The sequence below is a fragment of the Amblyomma maculatum genome, chromosome 4 (genome assembly GCF_055883805.1).
Source record: "Amblyomma maculatum isolate TAMU_Amacu chromosome 4, ASM5588380v1, whole genome shotgun sequence".
Lineage (NCBI taxonomy): Eukaryota > Metazoa > Arthropoda > Arachnida > Ixodida > Ixodidae > Amblyomma > Amblyomma maculatum.
This window is the reverse complement of record NC_139347.1, coordinates 157,256,640-157,276,923: the sequence shown is the minus strand read 5'-3', so window position 1 is coordinate 157,276,923 and position 20,284 is coordinate 157,256,640. Positions and strand designations below refer to the sequence as shown.

Sequence of the window (20,284 nt, the reverse complement as noted above, 5' to 3'; positions counted from 1 at the left end):
TGCGACGTTGTTCAGACCAGACGCTAAATTGTGCAATTGAATTTGGGAGATACGACGCAAATGTGTCGGGGCCGCCCGCACTGTTGGTGCGGTCAACAAAGTATAGCACTTGTCAGCGGTATGAGCGAGAATAGTGGAAACAAAAACAATCAACCGGAAACGAGCCGTGTTTTTCACCTCAATCAGTGGGAATTGTTGAAAGGAAGCAAACCTGAAATGAAAAATATGTATAAAATTAACAACAATGTTGAAGGATCTGCAGCCGCGGGATTTTCCCGCGGCAGGTTCCGAGAAGGTGGACGTCCGAGAACGTCCGGCGCTGTTTGAGAAAAAGCGGTTCAAGACGCGCACGCGAAGGCACAATCGGGTCTACGCGCCACTGCTCCACTGACGGTGGCTACGTGTGTAATCAGCAAAGAGTGTACAACAATCCCTCCCGCTTGGCACGGCTCGGGACGGCGCAAACAAACCCGCAGGACCAGCCGGCCGACACGCTTGGTCGGAGAAGGCGAGTCCGTCGCCGCTGGTCGGAAAACCCTTTCTGTACTCCTCCCTCCATCTCCTAAGCAGCGTGTACTTAGGCACACACGCACACTTCAGCGACTGCTTCTGGGTCAGTGCGGCGTCCCCGTGCCCTTCACCCGGCCGCCTACCCGCCTAGGCGCAACCGAACCGCGCGAAAGTGCTCGCCACCAGCGAATCCCCTGTCGTGCCTTGTTCACTTTTGTTTCGATCCATCGAGGGCGGTTGCTTGTTTGGTTTTCTCTGCTTTGTTTCCCTTTCAGCCTTCATCTTTCTTTCTTTTTACTTTTGTGATCACAGAAGGCGGCTCGTGAGGTGCTTTGACAAAGCAAAACTACATGTCTTTTCTGGAGCTGAAACGAAAAATAAATTTGTTATCTGCGGTGCATTTTCCGAAAAAGAACGTTTTCGTATTTCTCCCTCGGTCACGAATAAGTATTGAAATGTTCAATATCCAATCCCGGAAGTGGAAATGAAGGACTGGAATACACTTTTGCTATGCCTTTCTCCCGATAACATGAAATATATTCGCGTCTTTATTCGAAGTAGTGCATTATGCGCTCCACATCATCAGATGTCGCATCAGATGTCGGCGATCTCTGCCCAGTAGGTAATGGCAAGGCCTAAAGCTGGATTCGCAACAAGAAAAAAAGTTTACCAAACTCCAGCCCAGTATAACTATCATCCTGAAAGGGGGGGGGGGGGGGGGTTAAAAGTATATATAAGGCGCACCCAGAAGGAGCTGAGAAGCTATTAAGTGCGCATGCATGTGGAAAGCCACTCTAGGACTGTACAGTTTGTCCCTGAGGCCTGTCGACCTCAGAGACTCTGAAATGGCACGCTTCGTGCGCCATCTAGCCGCTAGACTATATGGTATCACGGCCTCGAGCCCCGGCCACGGCGGCCTCTCGGGGGTCGTGCCTCTGTTGCCCCTTCTGACAAGAACAGGCCATGCAGGTGGAACGGCTCTACTCACGGCTCACAAGGACAGTGGCACACGCTATAACCGCATATACGACCACAACGGCAGATAAGTCACCTACAAGTAGCGAAAAGTAAACAAGACTGGATACCCGCTTTGACAATTGCGGACTTGCGCCCTGTTACGACCAAGCATCCGCATTTGCGCGCTCTATTGTTCGCCTGTGGGCATGAATAAGTGCTTTGGAAATGTGGTGATGGTCCAATGGCTCTAAGTGAGCCTGTTTCCAGGAATCCTGTTTTGTAAGCATGTTTTGCTTTGTGGACAACCTGCAAATGCCAAATTGGCCCTGTCAAGAGAACGTCTGGAAAAACACAAAGAAACGTCCCCCTGCGGGAAATAGCAGGAAGTGCTTTCTTTTGTTCACCCTTCCAGTCGAGAAGTGCTATCTTCCAGTGATGAATGCCTCCTATCCAAAGGAGACGACAGAGTGACATGTCCGCTGACGTGCAGGACAAGAAAGGAGCATGACTCATACGGCCATTAAGTGATTTCCCGGGAATGCAGGAAAGATTTGCAATTGTCGAAAAGGGACAATGTTGGGAGCCCTATGCGGCGCCACGTGCACTCGGGTTTCTGAGAAGTAAAACCCCTTGTCAGAACCAGCCTGTGGTTTCTTTGCTGAAGAATAGAAATGTACCTCCTCTCCTCGCCGTTCCCAAGCTTTTCCCGCCAACAAGTGATCACGCCCAACGAATGAATGCCGGACCAGTCAGTGCTTCAGACCATCAGTGCAGTGATGTGTTCGATTGGATGCCGATACCTGAGGGGCGTGCCCTGGATTTGGTTGGTCAACATCTTCAGAGAGGGGCTGGACATAGGGGGGTTTTAAGGACGCTGCAGAGCAAAAAATGTCGCTCTGGGCCCTGGGTAAACGGCTCATCCAGTCGCTTCTCGCTATGAACCCTTAACGCTTGCCATTTTGCTGATGTACCCTTCTTTTTCGTGTAAATATTGTAAATACGTTTTCTCAAAGTGCCAGTAAACCTGCTTGTACATATTTCACCAACTTCGAAGATTCAATCCTACTTCAACCCCGAGTCTCTGCACGCTACCAAGTGAAGGCCGGGTCGACGTAGCCCCAGCGTCACGACAACTGGTGATCAGCGGTGGGATCTGAATCTACAAGCACAACGACTGGTGACCAGCGTTGGGATCTGAATCTACAAGCCACAACATCTGGTGATTCGAGGTGGATCAGAATCTGCAAGCCACAACATCTGGTGATCGGAGGTGGCATCTCAAGCAACAAGCAGGAGCAACAATCGGCCAACAAGAGAGCAGCTCGGAACATCGATCGCATGTGTGGGTGAGTGCTTGGCTCTTCTTCTGATGTGGACCAGGTTCTAGAACAGGGTTAGATTTTAGAACTGGTAAAAAGTGTTGAAACGCCTTTAGGTTTGGTAGTTTGCACTGTTGTTTTGGAAGTAGCCGACACTCGGAGCGATCATGGACCTACAAAAGCTGCAGAAACCGGACCTGTTGCTATTGTGTGAGGAATTGGGAATTGATACAAGTGGTTTGGCACGAAAACCTTTGATTATAAAGGCAATCACAGATTTGGGAGCCGATGATGAGGAGCTCAGTGAAGCATGGAACCTCATCGCCCAAAAAAAGGAGGAACAGCTCAGACAGCAGAAAGAGCGCGAACGTCAGAGAGAAAAAGAGGAAAGGGAGCACGAACGTGAGAAGCTTGAGAGAGAAGCAAAAAAGCGGGAGCTAGAAATTGAGCTCCGGAAATTAGAAGTAGAGTTGAGCAAGAGGTCGGGCAATTGTCCCCAGCTAGCGGTACCTCTTCTCAACAAGGAGGCAGATTTCAAGATGTCAAAGTACATGCAGCCATATGTGATATCAGGGGATATCGGTCTGTATCTGGGTAACTTTGAGCGAACTTGCGAAGAACTGTCCTTCCAGCGAGACACGTGGTCTCAGAGATTATTGACGGTTCTGCCCTGCGAGGCAGCGGAGGTTGTCGCGCGGCTAAACAAGGAGGACGCGGACAACTACGAGAAGGTCAAAGCTTGCCTTCTGATTTTCGGAGACAGAGATGTGCAGGCCTTAACACGTTCAAAGGCGCGAGAACTAGCTACACTGCTCATTTCAGAAAAATCAACAGCGGAGGAAACGGCAGTTAAAACAGTGGTAAATGCGGAAAATAGCGGGTCAGAAAAGTTTGAGAGCGAGGCATCTCAGATAAGTCAACTTGAAAGTGAGCTTGATGAGACGCGGAATGAGGTCGTTCTTGAGAGTGTCGTGACGCTGGGGCTACGTCGTCCCGGCCTTCACTTGGTAGCGTGCAGAGACTCGGGGTTGAAGTAGGATTGAATCTTCGAAGTTGGTGAAATATGTACAAGCAGGTTTAATGGCACTTTGAGAAACTTATTTACAAGATTATTTACACGAAAAAGAAGGGTACATCAGCAAAATGACAAGCGTTAAGAGTTCATAGCGAGAAGCGACTGGATGAGCCGTTTACCCAGGGCCCAGAGCGACATTTCGTGCTCTGCAGCGTCCTTAAAAACCCCCTATGTCCAGCCCCTCTCTGAAGATGCTGACCAACCAAATCCAGGGTACGCCCCTCAGGTATCGGCATCCAATCGAACACATCACTGCACTGATGATCTGAAGCACTGACTGGTCCGGCATTCATTCGTTGGGCGTGATCACTTGTTGGCGGGAAAAGCTTGGAAACGGCGAGGAGAGGAGGTACATTTCTATTCTTCAGCAAAGAAACCACAGGCTGGTTCTGACAAGGGGTTTTACTTCTCAGAAACCCGAGTGCACGTGGCGCCGCATAGGGCTCCCAACATTGTCCCTTTTCGACAATTGCAAATCTTTCCTGCATTCCCGGGAAATCACTTAATGGCCGTATGAGTCATGCTCCTTTCTTGTCCTGCACGTCAGCGGACATGTCACTCTGTCGTCTCCTTTGGATAGGAGGCATTCATCACTGGAGGATAGCACTTCTCGACTGGAAGGGTGAACAAAAGAAAGAAAGCACTTCCTGCTATTTCCCTCAGGGGGACGTTTCTTTGTGTTTTTCCAGACGTTCTCTTGACAGGGTCAATTTGGCATTTGCAGGTTGTCCACAAAGCAAAACATGCTTACAAAACAGGATTCCTGGAAACAGGCTCACTTAGAGCCATTGGACCATCACCACATATTCACAAAACTTATCCATGCCCACAGGCGAACAATAGAGTGCGCAATTGCGGATGCTTGGTCGTAACAGCCTCCTCCCCCGCCAGAAGAGTCTCGGAGGGCAGCAGTCCCAGCTGCTGCATGAAGAGACGACTTAATGGCCTGCACGTGAACGCTTGAAGCTCGCTGTTGCTTGTCGCGTTGTCTTGATTGTTGTAGGCCAAATTGCTCGAGCTGTCTGAAACTCAACCACATGTCGAAGCAAGCACTCGGCTCCCGTCTGAAGAGACCAGGTCAAAAGAAAACTGCCATTGTTGTTCGAGAAAAGCCCACTCTCAAGACGTTCAGGACCCACGTATTCCTAGAAAACCAAACGTGCTGCTTTACATAGTCACACATATACAAGCGCACGAAAAAAAAAAAAAAAAACCTGATTATCAATTTGGATACATGGTGAGGAACATCTCGGACCGCTTAGAAAGAGCGGCTAAGCGCGTCCGCATTCCCATTTAACTTCCCCTTTTTGTATCTTATTTCAAAATTGTACTGCTGTAAAATCAAGCTCCACCTAAGAAGGCGACTGTTCTTCGATGTCGCAGTTTGCAGCCAAGCCAGGGGACAATGGTCCGTCTCTACGGTGAATTTGGCCCCTCCAAGATAGCACTGCAATTTTTGAATGGCCCATACAATGCAAGCGCATTCTTTCTCTGACGCGCAATAAGCCCTCTCTCTAGAACTCAGTTTTCTGCTCAAGTAGAGCACGGGGTGCTCATTACCGTCGTCATCTCTCTGGCAGAGAACAGCACCTAACCCTCGATCACTGGCATCACACTGGACCGTGAATTCTCGGCCATAGTCTGGAGCTCGCAATACCGGACGGCTAATCAGCACAGCCTTCAGGTTTACGAAGGAGGCTTCCTTTTGTTCGTCCCAGACTACTTTTGTCGGTTCTGTCTTGCGGAGAGCGTCGGTCAGAGGGCTAGCCAAAGATGAATAGTTAGGGATGTAGTGATTGTAGTATCCCGTCAGACCCAGGAATGCTCGAATTTCCGTCTTCGTGCTCGGCCGCGGGTAGTCTGCTACCGCAGAAATCTTAATCTCGCTGGGTTTCCTGAAACCTTGACCTACATTGTGACCCAAGTAGTCCACGGTCGCCCTTGCCAGGCAACATTTCTCGGCCTTTACGGTTAGTCCAGCTTGACGCAAAAGGCTCAGTACAGCTCTTAGATGTACCATATGGTCCGCCCATGAGTCGGAAAAAACCGCAATGTCGTCTAAATAAGGCACCGCGAATGTTTCACACCCCTTTAAAACCCTATCCATGAGTCGGGAAAAACAAAATGGAGCATTTTTGAGCCCGAAACTCATCATTGTTGGCTGGTAGCTGCCCGTCGGAGTGACGAAAGCCGCGTATCTGCTGGCGCGTTCAGTGAGCGGTACTTGCCAGTATCCTCGAGTAAGGTCCAGCGTAGTCACATATGCCGCTCTACTGACCTGTTCTACTCTCTCCTCAATATTCGGAATAGGATACACTTCATCCCTGGTGAGAGAATTTAGCTTTCGGTAGTCTACCACAGGCCTAGGGTCTTTACCTGGAGCTTCTACTAAGATCATAGGCGAAGCATAATCGCTTTCCGAGGGTTTTATTACTCCCAATTCCAGCATGCGAGTTACTTCCCTATCCAGAATTTCTCTTTGCCTTGGAGAAAATCGGTAGCACCTTGATCGCACTGGCACGTCTGAAGTCAGCTCAATATCGTGCTCAGTCAAATCAGTTCTGCCTGGCCTGTCCACGAAGCAGGCCTCAAACTCTGTTATTATCTCGCCCAGATCGGACAGCTGGGATTTCTTTAGTTCTCCTCTCTGCTCCGTCTTTTTGAGAAGCTCCTGAGCGTTGCTTCCATTTCCGCTGAGGCAAATCAAGTTGTCCCCCATCTCCTCGGGAAGGTTTAACGTTAGATTTTCTACGGCTTCCCTCTGCACATAAGGCTTCATAAGATTGCAATGATAAATGCGCACTGCTTTACGCCTATCGGGGATTTTCACTGCGTAGTTAGTGTCAGAAAGCTCTGCAACGACTTTAGCAGGTCCTTCCCACTGTACTTCGAGCTTATTCTTGGGATCATTGGCTTGCTCCATAGCTAAGTCCTCTCGGGTTCCACTTAGAAGTCTCGTGAGATTACTAGACACCGGCGGCAAGAGGTTACTCTCTAGAACGTCCTCATTCCGTGTCTTATCAAGCTCACTTTCAAGTTGACTTATCTGAGATGCCTCGCTCTCAAAGTTTTCTGACCCGCTATCTTCCGCATCGACCACTGTTTTAACTGCCGTTTCCTCCGCTGTGGAATTTTCTGGTATGAGCAGTGTAGCTAGTTCTCGCGCCTTTGAACGTGTTAAGGCTTGCACAACTCTGTCTCCGAAAAGGATGCCCCTCTTTCGCAGTAGCATGTCCGATTTGTTGGAGAACAAATACGGATAGCACTTAGGAAGCTTTCCTGAAACGGCAGCCTCGGTTATTAATTCGCCGAAAGGGCCCTCGATGACCACGTTCGCGATCGGCAAGCACACACTCTGTTCCTCAACTACCTGTCGGATCCATGCACACTGACCTGTATAGTCGGAAGGCGACACATACGCCGGATGGACAACATCCATCGTTGCGGCCGAATCGCGCAGTACCTTGCAAGGCTTCCCGTTGACTACTAGGTCATGCAGGTAGGGTTCTAAAAGCTGCATATTTTCATCGCAGTCACTGACATACGAGAAAGCAAACTTTTCTTTCCGGCAGTTGACGGCAATGTGACCCTGCTCATTACACCTAAAGCATGTGAGCGGCTTCCTAGCCTCAAACTTACTCTTTGTGTTCTGCGCGTTGGTCACTTCCTCCCTTTTCTCACTGCCATCTTTTCTAGGGCGTTTGCCTGAAGAAGCCTTCCTTTCTTCGTTTGCAAATCTAGCAAAGTGCCTTTTCTGACGGTTATTCACCCTCAACTTGGGATTGCGGAGCCTATCCACTGCTGGGTTGCTGAATTGTCGGCGCGAAGCATACTCCTCAATAAGTTCGGCAGCTTCAGTTGCCGACTTAATTTCGCCTCGGTCCTGTAACCAATTTCTTTCTTTTTCTGGGAGGCAGTTATAAAACTGCTCCAAAAGAATTCGCTCGACTACAGCGTCCCTATCACTGTAGGAATCAGTGCTCTTTAGCCACTCGCCCAAATTGACTCTTAAATTGTATAGGAATTCAGGGTAACTCTCGTCCCTGGACTTAGTAGCGTTCCGAAAACGTTGTCTGAACGCCTCGGCGCTAAGCCTATACTTTCTCAGAAGGCAAGCTTTGACCTTCTCGTAGTTGTCCGCGTCCTCCTTGCTTAGCCGCGCGACAACCTCCGCTGCCTCGCAGGGCAGAACCGTCAATAATCTCTGAGACCAAGTGTCGCGCTGGAAGGACAGTTTTTCGCAGGTTCGCTCAAAGTTAGCCAGATACAGACCGATATCCCCTGATATCACATATGGCTGCATGTACTTTGACATCTTGAAATCTGCCTCCTTGTTGAGACGAGGTACCGCTAGCTGGGGACAATCGCCCGACCTCTTGCTCAACTCTAGTTCTAATTTCCGGAGCTCAATGTCTAGCTTCTTTGCCTCTCTTTCCCTCTCACGTTCGCGCTCCTTTTCCTCTTTTTCCCGCTCCTTTTCCTCTTTTTCCCGCTCTTTCTGCTGTCTGAGCTGCTCCTTTTTTTGACCGATGAGGTTCCATGCTTCACTGAGCTCCTCATCATCGGTTCCCAAATCTGTGATTGCCTTTATAATCAAAGGTTTTCGTGCCAAACCACTTGTATCAATTCCCAATTCCTCACACAATTGCAACAGTTCCGGTTTCTGCAGCTTTTGTAGGTCCATGATCGCTCCGAGTGTCGGCTACTTCCAAAACAACAGTGCAAACTACCAAACCTAAAGGCGTTTCAACACTTTTTACCAGTTCCAAAATCTAACCCTGTTCTAGAACCTGGTCCACATCAGAAGAAAAGCCAAGCACTCACCCACACATGCGATCGATGTTCCGAGCTGCTCTCTTGTTGGCCGATTGTTGCGCCTGCTTGTTGCTTGAGATGCCACCTCCGATCACCAGATGTTGTGGCTTGTAGCTTCAGATCCACCTCCAATCACCAGATGTTGTGGCTTGTAGATTCAGATCCCAACGCTGGTCACCAGTGTTGGGGCTTGTAGATTCAGATCCTACCGCTGATCACCAGTCGTTGTGCTTGTAGATTCAGATCCCACCGCTGATCACCAGTTGTCGTGACGCTGGGGCTACGTCGTCCCGGCCTTCACTTGGTAGCGTGCAGAGACTCGGGGTTGAAGTAGGATTGAATCTTCGAAGTTGGTGAAATATGTACAAGCAGGTTTAATGGCACTTTGAGAAACTTATTTACAAGATTATTTACACGAAAAAGAAGGGTACATCAGCAAAATGACAAGCGTTAAGAGTTCATAGCGAGAAGCGACTGGATGAGCCGTTTACCCAGGGCCCAGAGCGACATTTCGTGCTCTGCAGCGTCCTTAAAAACCCCCTATGTCCAGCCCCTCTCTGAAGATGCTGACCAACCAAATCCAGGGTACGCCCCTCAGGTATCGGCATCCAATCGAACACATCACTGCACTGATGATCTGAAGCACTGACTGGTCCGGCATTCATTCGTTGGGCGTGATCACTTGTTGGCGGGAAAAGCTTGGAAACGGCGAGGAGAGGAGGTACATTTCTATTCTTCAGCAAAGAAACCACAGGCTGGTTCTGACAAGGGGTTTTACTTCTCAGAAACCCGAGTGCACGTGGCGCCGCATAGGGCTCCCAACATTGTCCCTTTTCGACAATTGCAAATCTTTCCTGCATTCCCGGGAAATCACTTAATGGCCGTATGAGTCATGCTCCTTTCTTGTCCTGCACGTCAGCGGACATGTCACTCTGTCGTCTCCTTTGGATAGGAGGCATTCATCACTGGAGGATAGCACTTCTCGACTGGAAGGGTGAACAAAAGAAAGAAAGCACTTCCTGCTATTTCCCTCAGGGGGACGTTTCTTTGTGTTTTTCCAGACGTTCTCTTGACAGGGTCAATTTGGCATTTGCAGGTTGTCCACAAAGCAAAACATGCTTACAAAACAGGATTCCTGGAAACAGGCTCACTTAGAGCCATTGGACCATCACCACATATTCACAAAACTTATCCATGCCCACAGGCGAACAATAGAGTGCGCAATTGCGGATGCTTGGTCGTAACAAGAGTAACATCTTGCCGCCAGTGTCTAGTAATCTCACAAGACTTTTAAGTGGAACCCGAGAGGACTTAGCTATGGAGCAAGCCGTGGTAAATCTAACTTTAAACCTTCCCGAGGAGATGGGGGACAACTTGATTTGCCTCAGCGGAAAAGGAAGCAACGCTCAGGAGCTTCTCAAAAAGACGGAGCAGAGAGGAGAACTAAAGAAATCCCAGCTGTCCGATCTGGGCGAGATAATAACAGAGTTTGAGGCCTGCTTCGTGGACAGGCCAGGCAGGACTGATTTGACTGAGCGCGATATTGAGCTGACTTCAGACGTGCCAGTGCGATCAAGGTGCTACCGATTCTCTCCAAGGCAAAGAGAATTTCTGGATAGGGAAGTAACTCACATGCTGGAATTGGGAGTAATAAAACCCTCGGAAAGCGATTATGCTTCGCCTATGATCTTAGTAGAAGTTCCAGGTAAAGACCCTAGGCCTGTGGTAGACTACCGAAAGCTAAATTCTCTCACCAGGGATCAAGTGTATCCTATTCCGAATATTGAGGAGAGAGTAGAACAGGTCAGTAGAGCGGCATATGTGACTACGCTGGACCTTACTCGAGGATACTGGCAAGTACCGCTCACTGAACGCGCCAGCAGATACGCGGCTTTCGTCACTCCGACGGGCAGCTACCAGCCAACAATGATGAGTTTCGGGCTCAAAAATGCTCCATTTTGTTTTTCACGACTCATGGATAGGGTTTTAAAGGGGTGTGAAACATTCGCAGTGCCTTACTTAGATGACATTGCGGTTTTTTCCGACTCATGGGCGGACCATATGGTACATCTAAGAGCTGTACTGAGCCTTTTGCGTCAAGCTGGACTAACCGTAAAGGCCGAGAAATGTTGCCTGGCAAGGGCGACCGTGGACTACTTGGGTCACAATGTAGGTCAAGGTTTCAGGAAACCCAGTGAGATTAAGATTTCTGCGGTAGCAGACTACCCGCGGCCGAGCACGAAGACGGAAATTCGAGCATTCCTAGGTCTGACTGGGTACTACAATCTCTACATCCCTAACTATTCAGCTTTGGCTAGCCCTCTGACCGACGCTCTCCGCAGGACAGAACCGACAAATGTAGTCTGGGACGAACAAAAGGAAGCCTCCTTCGTAAACCTGAAGGCTGTGCTGATTAGCCGTCCGGTATTGCGAGCTCCAGACTATGACCGAGAATTCACGGTCCAGTGTGATGCCAGTGATCGAGGGCTAGGTGCTGTTCTCTGCCAGAGAGATGACGACGGTAATGAGCACCCCGTGCTCTACTTGAGCAGAAAACTGAGTTCTAGAGAGAGGGCTTATTGCGCGTCAGAGAAAGAATGCGCTTGCATTGTATGGGCCATTCAAAAATTGCAGTGCTATCTTGGAGGGGCCAAATTCACCGTAGAGACGGACCATTGTCCCCTGGCTTGGCTGCAAACTGCGACATCGAAGAACAGTCGCCTTCTTAGGTGGAGCTTGATTTTACAGCAGTACAATTTTGAAATAAGATACAAAAAGGGGAAGTTAAATGGGAATGCGGACGCGCTTAGCCGCTCTTTCTAAGCGGTCCGAGATGTTCCTCACCATGTATCCAAATTGATAATCAGGTTTTTTTTTTTTTTTCGTGCGCTTGTATATGTGTGACTATGTAAAGCAGCACGTTTGGTTTTCTAGGAATACGTGGGTCCTGAACGTCTTGAGAGTGGGCTTTTCTCGAACAACAATGGCAGTTTTCTTTTAACCTGGTCTCTTCAGACGGGAGCCGAGTGCTTGCTTCGACATGTGGTTGAGTTTCAGACAGCTCGAGCAATTTGGCCTACAACAATCAAGACAACGCGACAAGCCACAGCGAGCTTCAAGCGTTCACGTGCAGGCCATTAAGTCGTCTCTTCATGCAGCAGCTGGGACTGCTGCCCTCCGAGTCTCTTCTGGCGGGGGAGGAGGCTGTTACGACCAAGCATCCGCATTTGCGCGCTCTATTGTTCGCCTGTGGGCATGAATAAGTGCTTTGGAAATGTGGTGATGGTCCAATGGCTCTAAGTGAGCCTGTTTCCAGGAATCCTGTTTTGTAAGCATGTTTTGCTTTGTGGACAACCTGCAAATGCCAAATTGGCCCTGTCAAGAGAACGTCTGGAAAAACACAAAGAAACGTCCCCCTGCGGGAAATAGCAGGAAGTGCTTTCTTTTGTTCACCCTTCCAGTCGAGAAGTGCTATCTTCCAGTGATGAATGCCTCCTATCCAAAGGAGACGACAGAGTGACATGTCCGCTGACGTGCAGGACAAGAAAGGAGCATGACTCATACGGCCATTAAGTGATTTCCCGGGAATGCAGGAAAGATTTGCAATTGTCGAAAAGGGACAATGTTGGGAGCCCTATGCGGCGCCACGTGCACTCGGGTTTCTGAGAAGTAAAACCCCTTGTCAGAACCAGCCTGTGGTTTCTTTGCTGAAGAATAGAAATGTACCTCCTCTCCTCGCCGTTCCCAAGCTTTTCCCGCCAACAAGTGATCACGCCCAACGAATGAATGCCGGACCAGTCAGTGCTTCAGACCATCAGTGCAGTGATGTGTTCGATTGGATGCCGATACCTGAGGGGCGTGCCCTGGATTTGGTTGGTCAACATCTTCAGAGAGGGGCTGGACATAGGGGGGTTTTAAGGACGCTGCAGAGCAAAAAATGTCGCTCTGGGCCCTGGGTAAACGGCTCATCCAGTCGCTTCTCGCTATGAACCCTTAACGCTTGCCATTTTGCTGATGTACCCTTCTTTTTCGTGTAAATATTGTAAATACGTTTTCTCAAAGTGCCAGTAAACCTGCTTGTACATATTTCACCAACTTCGAAGATTCAATCCTACTTCAACCCCGAGTCTCTGCACGCTACCAAGTGAAGGCCGGGTCGACGTAGCCCCAGCGTCACGACAGCCCGTACTCAAAAGGCTTGCCGGTGAATTACCGGTTACGCAGGCTGTCATGGGGCCGCCGTCTTGCCTACCGCACGCGGCTCAGCCTCTAACCCCGTCACCGCTGTAAGATACGGTTGCCACTCATAGGCACTGTCGCTGCGGGTTTTAAATCTTCAGCTTAGGACATGCCGCGAATGTAATGTACCTGCAGTTGTCGGCACCCAGGAGAGAGCGCACGTTTTGTCTTGCTTTTCCTGCGTTACCTACGGCAGACGCGAAGAGACACATCAGGAACTCCTCGCCTTCGCAAAAAGGAGAATCTGCTGAAAAAAAAAAAAACTAGAAAAAACAACAGATACGGATGTTTAGGGGAAGAATTGAATGCGCGACGCCTTTCGGCGGGCGGAAACAGCTCAATCTCCAGAATCGGCAGTGTTCGCAGGGGCCCCCGAGCTGGCATGATGACCGATGTGGCAGCAACCTCACTCTCGCCTGATCCAGCGCACTCATGTTGGTCGTGCTCGCTGTTCCCGAAGGCCATACGTGCCCCGCACCTGTCGAGGAGTGAACCGAAGAGCAGCCATCATCGCGCATAGGCTGCGCTCGGGCAGTTCAATGCAGCGGGCCACGATGCGGGCGAACTCGGTCGGCACGAATATTTCGGCTCTCGATGACGCCAGGATCGGTGACTCCAAGGCAGAATGTCCTTCTGCGGCGTATTTTTGGTCCGACAGGCTACACGGCACTTGCCTAAAGGACACGGGGAAGGAGAGAAAAAAAGGAGAAGGTTAGCTCGAAGTGTGCTTCTGTTGCCTACAGTATGATGCTGAGTGGAGTGAAAATATGTATGGGCTACGTGCTTGTATTGTGTACAGCCTTCTAGATTTTTCATGATATCGCGCGAATGTTGATTTCCAAGTGTAGCGACGCTGAGATGAAGCAGAGCGCCAATCGCAAGAGGGAACACACATGCACATCGGTCATACCTACTGGACAGTGTTGAGCGCTTGGCTGTTCAGCTTCTTAGGGAGCAGCCCGAGTGAAGCAAGTTTTACGGCCGAATTCAGAGAGCGTTATTTGTTTTTCTTTTTTCTCCCTCATCGGCAGCATTTATTGATGAAACGCTTAAGATTGCAGGCACGACGGGAGGCCCCGGATCATTTGTCTTTATTATTGTTAATTAATTACCCTCTTATGACATACGCAGTCCACCTTGCTGAATTCCCCCATACATTGGATTATTGTTCCAGCAGCGAGTGCTAGGTCAATTCGCTCCCTCAGCGCCACCTAATCCGCTAGCCCTCCTGCTAGCCCTCCTGCTGGCTAACTCGGTCGGTAGTGCGACTGCGCTGAGCATTCGGTGGTCCTGTGTTCGAACGCCGAAGCAGGATGAAATTTTCTTGAACTGTGAACTGTGAAATTTCTGCGAAAGCCGTATTGTTTTGGTTTGTAGCCGTACCGCTACAACGTTTCTCTAGCGCGCTCGTGACGTGCACACACCCCGTGTAAATGAGTAAGCATCACCGATTTCAATTAATAAAGGTGTCCAGGGAGTGCGCTCTCTTATAGTGTGGTGTGGATGGAATACTTCCTATAAACGCGCTATTAAATGCTGTGGCGCCGTTAGGCAGTGCAGCTCAACAACAAGGAGGTGATACTGCTCCATTCGGACTACGTGACAGGAAGTTAGACGCAACTGGTCATTATTTTCGTTTTATTTTCATTTAATTTTTCCCTTCTGAATTTCTTCGCATTTTTTTTTTATCTTTTGTTTACCGTCTTCTTCTTATTGTAACCCTACGTTTTTTGTGATGCATTCTTCTTCTTCGTACCACAAAAACAGGCAGTTGGTAGCGAGCACATCATCGGTGTGAACGTCTTGATTTAATTCTCTTGTGTGTGTGTGTTGTGTTTGTGTATAACTATGCAGCGCCAGAGGTTGACGGAGTCGACAGACGGGTGCCTAAACGCCCCCCGCCCCCTTCCCCCCCGTCCACGCATGCAATTGCACGCGCGTTACGAACTCGGTCACCGCTGCTTCACACGTTTGCCAACATATATGTGTCTACTTAGGGGCGGCACTCAGTGTAGTGGCTGTAGCAGCAATGCGCGCGCGCACGCAACGAGAAGTGAATATTTCCAGTTTGCGGGGAGTGTGTGCGGCTCTCACACCGGTGTTGCTGGCGGTGCGGAGAAGAGGCGAACTAGATCGTCGCACTTGAGACAAAGAAGAGACAGGTAGATAGATGAAGCGAGGGAGGTGACGCAGCTGGCCTCGTCCAATTAGGGCCTGAAGGAGAGTGCTGGCACTGCGAATAGGGCCGATCCATCGTGTCTGTCCCACAGGCCCCGCACAGAATGCACTGAAATACAAAGGACGTGCGCTCAATTCACCCGCGAAGTGGAGGCTATTAATGGGCGTCCGATCGGGAGGCGCAGGATCGAGAGCTGAGAGTATCCAGCGATGGGTGCGCCTCGGCCTAACCGAGCTTGTAAACCCCTCCTACTACAAGCTCGGGGATGCTATGGCGCATGCGTTACGCTGGAATCTCATATGCGGTGAAACCGGCTCACTGATAAGTGTATGCGCTCACGTTGGCTGTTGCCGTCACCGCACAAGGCTAGCAGTAACATTTCAGTGTCCTTAAACTAGGCGTAATGCAATATGGTTGGGTTGTCTAAACGAAAATGCGCATCCTTGCGTGAGAAACACGTGGTAGGAGTAGGTACTCCCGGTCCCTAATTCGTGGCGGTAGATGACAGGTCAGTGTGCCAATTTCGAAGTTGAGATAACTTGAGCCTTCACCCCACCAGGTGCGCCGGGCCCTTTTATAAGATGCGCGTCAAAGCAGGGCGAAAGCCCATATCTGTGGCTTCTACTCATTGCGAGATCCATCTACGGATTCGGCAGCACGCTTTCCTGCTCCGTAATGCAATCGCATCACGATTCATGAGGCGAGGGTCTCGGAGATCCGAACCGCCGTACTGGGATGCAACCGCTTCTGGCTGCTCCATATGCAACGCACTCGTGCCGCCGATTCGGTGAAAGCGCATACACACACGTATAAAAAAAGAAAATACCCAAAGGGCGCCCGCTTATTTATGTGCGCCGTAACGGGAAAGAGCTCCGCGCGCAGGGGTGCGCAGTAAGACGCGCCGCATCTTCCGCAAACAGCGCTCGCTGTGTCCGATGCATCTTCGATGCATAAGCGAGCAACATACGCAGCTCCCTGCCGCGGCCGTTGTAACGATCACGCTCCACGAGGCCGCCGCGCAGAGGGAGAAGCGCGTGATGAATTTCACGCGAGGCCCAGCATCGCGCGACTTCTTCCCCGCGCTCGAAAATGGGGTTGCCAAATGAATCGAGCCAACGCACGCTTCATTATTTTTCGACGTGCTGTTTTATGCTATACCATGATCTCGCACTGTACCGTTCATTGGGGTCAAATATATACATCTTCCCTTACGAGATTTTTTGAAGCACTTCCTTCCTGCTCTGTTTATTTTTTGTGTGAGTTTTTGGGATCTAGCAGGAAGCTAATAAATATGGCCGCTTCGACGGCGTCGTAGAGCTTGTCGAAAAGTTTTCCAGTCGCAACTTGCCTAGCTTTTGAGGCTTCTTCAGCTCGTTGCGCTTTACGCTGCACTAGGGAAGCAAGAAAGAGAGTAGGTCGAAAACGGAAAGTAATATTTCCTCTCACTCGTTGGAAGCAGAAATTAACTAACATGAAATATAGCGTCAGCTTCTGTGATATTTAAAAGCGTTAGCTCTTACTTCTCACATTTGGCGATTTCGCGTCAGTTTGTCCGAGGCTGTCACGTTACCACCAAAAGCTTGGGTTAGAATTTCTCCGATTCCGAAGCAGTGTCCACTATGATGGTTTTTCACACTAGGCACCCAAGATGCCGGCCACCCTGCGTCCACCCACAGTTCGCCGCCCTGGGTATCACACTGACTGGCGATGAGTTCGCTGTGAAACAACTTCAACGCTAAACGAATTCGTGCAAATTGCTCGTAATTATATATCGTCTGTCAACTACGCATACATCGGCGCGCTCGAAGTCGAAATGGTGAGACTTGCCAATGCTTGGCTCAGTCTGATTTGCCCGGTGCTTGGTGAACGTAGCAGCGATCGAGTTATCACGAACATCTCACGCTAAGCAGTTTACGGGTGGTGTTCCCACGATGCCAACAGATGACTTCAAACTCAGTTGAGATAACTATTCCTCTCAACCCACCAGCGTATGTATAGGCTCTCCTTGTTACGCAGGGAAAAGAGATGGAAATTAAGGAAAGCACGGAACGGAGGTTGTACCAAACCCGGTTGTGGTACCATTACTGTACTATGCAGGTTACCAACGGAGCTATTGCAGAGGACAGGTTTTGCCTTATTTGGACGTTCGAGCACCAGTCTGTAGTCTTTAAACAGTGCCGGAATACCTCCTGTCAGTTGCGATCTCAAGGTAGCAGCTTCTATCGAGGTGCGGATTGTAATCCCTGGATATGAAAATAAAGAAAGAAAGTTAAATGCAGCCCGATGATTACTTCATAAATATATGTATATGTAACTGCGCCATATTACAAGATGCATTATATAACGGCTACCTGCACAGTCAGTAAAGACGAGGAGCCGATGACCATGCAGTCGATGCGCACACTCCAGATGCTGCGCGTTAATTATGCGCTATTACGGAATCGTCATTACGCGTGTTGGAATCTTAATAAAGCAAAATGTTGCGCAATTGTCAATAGCAATCGGGCAGTCTTTTTTTTTTTTTATGTCTCTTTAATTCTTCTGAAGTCACAGCACCCAGTTAATACGTTACTAGCCTTAAAATATCAAAAAAAAAAAAAGAAGAACTAAAAGTGTACAGCTGTCTTGCACTTGTTCATTCGCTTCGTGAACTCGACGAAGGTTGCCCGTTCCTTACACTGTCCCACCATTCGTCGCAAATTGCCCTCGCACCCGCCCAGAAAACCTCCACAGTAGACGCCCATGCGATCTGCGAGTGTGCCGCGCCTGGGGCGAATCTCCCACGCCCATTCGAAAATTTTCTAGCTCTCTTTTCGCCGCCGCGCTTGGTTTCACCGACTCACGCATGAGTTGCGTCCAAGTCGCTCGCATAGCTGCGAAATACGCATAAGCCGCTTTACAGCTCACGCACCACTGGCCTACTCACCGAGTTTTCGCACTTGTATTCTTATGCATTACCTGCTCCTCCCAACGGCGCGCGCAATTCATTCAAGTCATCGCCACGCTTGAAGGCATCGAAAGCGTTGCGCCCCACAGTGGTCGAAAATCGAACCGCGTACACAAAATGAGAGAGCCAAAAGGCGAGAGAGCGTGGGTGAGAGAATCAAAGAGAGAGCGAGAGAGTAGAGCGAACTCCAAAAACGCAGTTCAGAGGCCCCGTCCGCCGTCAATACAGGTTTTTATCACGAACACGGCGGCGGCGGCCGGACAAGGACGTTTCGGCTCGGACCACCGCTCTCCTTTCCAGTAAGGAGAGGAATGAAGCAAGGATAAACGCGTATACACAAGGCCGTTGTGCTGCAGTGGGGCGGCAGGGAGCTGAAAGTATAATGAGGCGGCAATGACGAAACCGAAAGCCGCTGTTTAAGCGTGGGAATGCTAATTGAATAAACTGAGCTATTATTATTATATATATATATATATTTTTTTTTTCACTCGCTGGCTTCGTGCCGTCGAGTATCTCCCCGAGCTCATAATTTTCCTTCTCATATTTTAGCTCCGTCATCTTAATTACGCGAAGGCGATGTAAGCACAGGCAACACAGTAAAGATATAATGGCAAACGCATGCGCGGAAGGGTGCAGTCAAGGATATTTACAACCTCCATCAGGCAGGTGCGGACGCCTTAGCCACTGTGTGATGGAATGCGGCGTCACCGGAGCCGCCTAAATTACACACTTTTCGTGTCACGTTTTTTTTATTTTCATTCATGTTTTTTTTGTCACTTCAGTGGATTCATAATCGCAGACTCTGGTCTTAATTTGATTTTCCGTACGTATAGAAATGGTCAACTTTCAAATGGCAAACATTAACGAAAACGACATGTTCATGGGTACATGTATAGCTCGTGATTTATCGGTGCAAAGCCTTTCACTTTCTGACTATTATTTTCGCTACTGAGCCTCTGTCGTTTGTGCTCACAACCTCCTCCACACCAAATACAGCCTTCCTGTCCAACATTGGGAACGAGCCGGACTTGGCTCCATGCGCTTTGGGACCTATCGGACCTAGTAACCGCGGTGCAAAAAACAACCGCTCCGGCCCGGTGCCAGTTAGCCGCATACGCACATAGTGACTGCCTGCCGATGGTGTTGCCAAACACGTCTCGCCCGGGCCACTGGACGCCGGATCCCCCCTTCTCGCGACAGTCAGCCGGCAGTGCTTCAGGCACTGCGCCTGTCTCCCGCGACCCGATCGAGGCCAAGGCGGGCTGCGAACATACGCGCATATGCGCACTCGCCACACTTCACTCAAGCTGTCCAGAAAACCCGTTAAGAAGCAACGAAACAAAACGAAACAAACAGTAGGAGAAAAGAAGAAGGCGACAGAGACAACCTGCCCTGGCGGCCAGACATCGCCAACACCGGAGAGGCCGGAAAGAACAAAATGACCGGCCGCACTGCCGTGGCAGCAATGCCACGCGCGCGGACTGCCAGGCACTGTTTGCCGCGTTCCCGCGCTCTTCGACGAGTGCGTTTGTTTGCGAGCATTTAGCTACGGGTATGTATACTACGCCTGCGGGTCTTGTGCCGTGTCTCTCTCTCTCCCCAGCGGGCGACATTTCGCGAGAGCCTGCTCGTGGACTATTGAGGGCTTATTAACCTTGGGCGCAGTTCTGGCCGAAGGGGAGGCAACGAGAAAAGAAAGCGACCGCCTGGCTGCTAACGGTTATCCAGAGAAAAGGTATGCCGGTGTATCGTGCGCTGGCCGCATTATCGATGCCCGCCGATGGCTGCGCGCACTGCGCGAGCAATTAGCGACGCAGAAATCCATTCGAGTCTCTCCGGGTGTCCGTGTCGCCGAAGGGACACTAGTGACGCCACGAAGGTCGCCCGCGGAGGCAAAGGACGTCGCAGAAGGCCGCGAGTCGACGAAGGCTGCGAGGTAGCGCTTTTGTAAGCCTGCCCGATGCGCTTGTAAACGACCCGTCAGCACTACCGATTTTGTTTAGAGGAAGACTAGCGAGAATGTGTGAAAAGCTAGTTGATCGACGGTCAAGTGGTCCTATACTTTATTGCGTCAAGTAGTTCCATAGCCTCTTCTTGTACCATTTGCTGCAAGCATCTCGTGCAGCGGTAGAGATGTGAGAAACTTTATCCAAAAAAAAAACCTTCCTTCCTTCCTTATATATATATATATATATATATATATATATATATATATATATATATATATATATATATATATATAT

At 49.7% G+C, this 20,284-nt stretch overlaps 1 protein-coding gene across 2 annotated transcripts in view; it reads left to right on the top strand.

Annotated features, from left to right (window-relative positions):
- Window positions 1-20,284, top strand: part of exp (expansion) — a 334,236-nt gene that overhangs the window by 255,510 nt on the left and 58,442 nt on the right. The window lies entirely within an intron of this gene.